Here is a 4,903-nt window from a genome sequence, read left to right as displayed (position 1 = left end):
ACTACTCAAACTGATGCTTGACTATTAAAAATGGCAAACCAAATAAATTCATTTCGATATCAATTTTTTGTTATATCACCAATATATATTTATTAACATTCATACGGTTGGATCGATAAAAAATATTTTTAAAATAATCGAAACACCAATTGAGGATTAAACACTAGTTAGCTGTACTAGTCAAACTGATGCTTGACTGTTAAAAAAGGCAAACCAAATAAATTTATTTTTATATGAAATTTTAGTTATATCACTAATATATATATATCTATTGACATCCATACGGTCGGATCGATGAAAAGTATTTTTAAAATAATCGAAACACAAATTCAACACTAAACACTAGTTAGTTGTACAAGTCAAACTCATGCTTGACTGTTAAAATGACACACCAAATAAAATTATTTTGATATGTAACTTTGGTCATATCACTAATATATATATATATCTATTAACATTCATACGGTTGGATCGATGAAAAATATTTTTAAAATAATCGAAACACCAATTTATGATTAAACACCAATTAGCTATAGTAGTCAAACTGAATTGTCATTTAACTGACCAAATTCAACTAACTATATTCAGATTTGTGTTATTTTAATATATTTAAACTCGAATTAATTGTAAAATTTCATGTGTCAATAGTAAAAAAATTATGTTAGCATGAGACCTGTTATATCAACCAAATCAAGCTAATTATACTTACTATTTTGTTGAATTTTATTTTAGTATGGGGTGATTATTATTTTATTTTAGACCGAATGAATAATATGTATTATTTTGTTTTAGTTTGAGGACATTTTATCGAACCCACAAATTTTCTTTTAAATTTTTATTTTGTTAAAGTCGGGTCCAATAATATAATATCTTTAGCGGGATTAATAATATTTATGATTTTATTTTAGCCCGATTCTTCAAATCTAACTAATCATATGTAATTTTTTAATTTTTATTTAAAATAGGATTAATAGTATACTTTTGTTTAGCCCGTTCGAGTAAATTTTATATATTATTTTTATTTTAACGAAAACCGTTAGACATATTATAATTATGTTACGAATATTAATCTATTTAACAAAGTATTTTATTTTAAATATTACTATAGATACGATGATCAGACTAACAACCAAATTTATATTATTTCATTTTTAATATAATAATATAAATATAGATATAGATTTTTCAAAAAAACTAATGACTCAAAACTAAATAAAAATTGTTATCATTCATTTTATTTACTTTCAAGTTCTCACACGCCAACAACTTTCTCAGTTAGGCCTAGTAAACCAAAAAATAAAACCCTACAATTCAATCTTCTATATACCAAATAAAATTATTTTAATATGAAACTGTCATTATATCACTAATATATATAACTGACATCCATACAATTGACTTCTCTTTAAATAAGAGATTTTTTTTAAATAAGAGTTTTTTCTTTTAACTACTCACACTAATACTGGGGTTGGTAAAAAATTAATCTAATTTTAGTTCATAATATAATAAGACATTCACAGATTTAATAAATTCTGAAATTATTAAAAATGAAATTAATTACCATTATTTATTAATATCTTACCGTTAAAAATAAAAAATAATATTTTAATCATTGAAATTAATAATTTAGTAATAGTGAGTATGTTGCCCAAGGTAAAATAATGGGCGGTATTTTTCCCTCGTAACCAAAACTTTGCTGCCATACTTTCTCCCTAAAAGTAAAACTTGGAGACCGTATCTGTCACTTCTCTCTAGACCAAAACATCTCTCTCACCTGCTCCTCCTTTACTCTCCCTAAAAAATACTCACTATAATTCTTCACTCTAATTCTTTATGACTTTTACTCATTTTCGATTTTTGTTAATTTTGTTAGTAATTAAGGCTTAAAATTGGGGATGAGATTTTTTACCAGCAAAAAGAACACAATACAAGGGTTAATCAATACCCATGGCGGATCTAGATTCCAAGGTAAGGGGGTCATAGCCTAGTTAACTCTTCTTCACGTCATTCCATGAACCTGGTCAGAGTCTTAAAAGAGCAAAGAATATCTCCTGTGACTCGGCGGCTCCGATTTTGAAGGATCTCGTTGTCAAACAAGGTTTAACCCTTTGATTCACGAGATAGAGCAGTTGCGGATTCATCTCCAAAAGAGTTATGGTATAAATCTATTTCTTTCTTTTAGTTTAATTCTTTATACATATTTGTACATCTGTTGGTGCCATTGTTTCTAGTTTGATTTAGATACCTATTAATTGTAAAATTGAAAATCAGTTTTTAATGTTCTTTATATGCTGGGGAGGTTAATGTAATATTTTATAGCTGGACTTGCCCTATTACTTCCGTAACCAATCGTTTATATTCAATAAAACTTCAAGTGTTTTCGTTTGTTTCTTTAAAGTTGGGGTTTTTTGAATAAGTTTTTGTCCCATCTTTGTAATGGTCTGAAATCCTTTCTTAAAATTTTGTTTAGTTTCTAATACAGGACAACAGAATTGTGGGTGGATAAATGTGTTTTTAATGGTCTGAAAGCCTAGAGTAGTACTTTCTCAACAAATGTAAAGGTGTAGCATTCGGTCTTTCTTTGTTAATGCTTAATATTGGTCGAAAAGATTAATGATTTGTACCAAGAGGAGTGATGTTCATGCCGGCCATAATGTATGGTTTGGTTTAGTTTGTACCTTTAAGAGGATATATGTTATCGTTGATGATAACATATAACCTCCATCACACACCAAGCATCCGCTGACGAATACTAACAGTTGTACCTGCAATGTGGCTTGAGCACTCTCTAGACCTATGAAAAGCAACACGAATACTGTTCTAACCTGAGTTCGAACACTACTGGATGTTACTGGACCTATTTTACCTAACGATAGGATTGTGTGCTCCCTTTAACTACCTCCTACAATCTCCTGAGATTTATGCAGAAACATTATTGTACATTATTTAGTCTAATAATACTCTCTGTGTCAATAGTTGACACAATGAACTGAAGTGAACCAAGATGATCCATACACTTTAGGATATATAATTTTTTTTGGAGATAAATATACAGTCATATAATTGTTAGTCTGAAACACATCACATCATGTTAATATTTGCGGAAAATATAACTTTAATGTTCTAATATAATAATTCAAGTGCAAACTCATGGGCCTAATCAGCAACAGATCCTTCAACAATTCACCACAGAATAGCTCATTTAATACCAGTTTAGTGTTCGAATTAAATAAATGAGAATAGTATTTGTTGGAGGTCTGGAACTCAACACCTCTGTTACTATCAAAATCATATCAAGTTGTTATCGGCTCTGCTCAAATCACGTGGAATTGATCATATAATGATTAAACCATCGATATTCATTCAAGAAAAAACAATTGTTGTTTAAAAAATATATCAACTATATGATTCGGTCACATGTGCCTAGATGTGAGTTGCATGCTGTAAATATGATAATTGAGAATGCAATTGTAGTATTTTAGGAAACCTTTGGACAAAAAAGTTAACCGGACTGCAAATATGATCTCTTTAGCAGGAAAAGAAGCAGGTGACGGGTATATGAAAGGTATGCAATATGGACAGATCTGTGCAAATCCATGGATGAGGGCTAAGAAGTGTATTAATTAATATTTTAAGGGATACGAGGTATATATATCTTGTAAGGGTATTATTGGAATACAAAATAGGAAAAAGGGTTAATAGGTATATTTTTGATACCCGAGTGGCAAAAAGGAACGCTTTTAAAGTTTAAGGGTTTTTGGGTACAACGACTTATACTTAAATGGCTAAAAGATCATTAAGCCTTTTATATTTCTATTCTATTTCGTAATAAAGTATAACTAGGTTTACAAACTTGTTTCGAATCTCGGAATGTCTACTTAAGATAGTTTCTTCAAATAAACCTATCCACACATATTTAATAAACCTCATCTTTCTCCCGGTTTAGACATTAAATACCAAGAGCCTTTCACGGTACAAGCTACTACTATAATTTCTTAAACCTGAACTTTAATTTATAATTTCAAGAAGTGGTATACTTGAACATTATTATCGATCATGCTGATTATCCGTTTACATTCATTTCAGGTATAACAAGGCAGTAAGCATATACACACCGACAATGATTTACTATGGCTACCTCGGAAAAAAATAGTGAATTGTTCCTGATTATTGTTTTTACAATACTTGCAATACCGTTAGTGCCATATACAATATTGAAATTATGTCTTTCTGCCTCAAAAAAAGCTAAGCTCATCCACTGTGACTGTTCAGTTTGCTCTTGATCAGGAAAGTATCACAAATTAATATTTAAACGGGTACATTCCTCCTGCTCTTCTTGCAATCGATGATTACCCCTATGAGTTATTGATATCTTGTTAATAGTAGAATTGACAAGGCGCCATGGAATGTCAATGACTTCCGAAGCAACAACGAGGAAGACGAAGTTGGAGATGATGATCGTTACTCTGTCCATTAACTACAGTAGGTTTATTTTAATTAGTTATATCTACTGTGTTAATGAGGAAACCTGATTTGTAAGATAACCAAGTTGTGCTTGTAAACTGAATTTGGTTTGTGGGTGTTTGTAAACTGAATTTTAGTTTGCTTTCTATTTTTGATTGTGAATAAGTACGGATTTATGGTATAACTTATGTACATTATGTATTGTGACTTAATTGCAAGGTTTAGAGTTTGTTTTGAATTTGTGATTGCATAAGATTTTGACAGGTTTAGAATTTAAATTGGAGGTCGAAAATGGCTGGATCATGAAAAATTAGTTTTTGGTTATTCTGGAAAAACAAACTTACGACAGTTGTTCTTCAAATATTCTGTCGTAATTATTCCGGTAAAATGAACTTACGACGGTTGTTCTTCATATATTCTGTCGTAATGTATCCATTTT

The 4,903-nt window shown here is 29.9% G+C and overlaps 1 long non-coding RNA gene across 1 annotated transcript; it reads left to right on the top strand.

Annotated features, from left to right (window-relative positions):
• The first annotated feature begins 1,740 nt into the window (after positions 1–1,740).
• LOC141668351 (uncharacterized) lies at positions 1,741–4,702 on the top strand. The gene is made up of 2 exons (XR_012553014.1): positions 1,741–2,157; positions 4,087–4,702. It is a non-coding gene; the product is annotated as an uncharacterized LOC141668351 (long non-coding RNA).
• Positions 4,703–4,903: the final 201 nt, after the last annotated feature.

This window comes from Apium graveolens, chromosome 6 (genome assembly GCF_009905375.1).
Source record: "Apium graveolens cultivar Ventura chromosome 6, ASM990537v1, whole genome shotgun sequence".
Classification (NCBI taxonomy): domain Eukaryota; kingdom Viridiplantae; phylum Streptophyta; class Magnoliopsida; order Apiales; family Apiaceae; genus Apium; species Apium graveolens.
The sequence above is the reverse complement of the archived record's forward strand: the minus strand, read 5'-3'. Positions and strand labels throughout refer to the sequence as shown.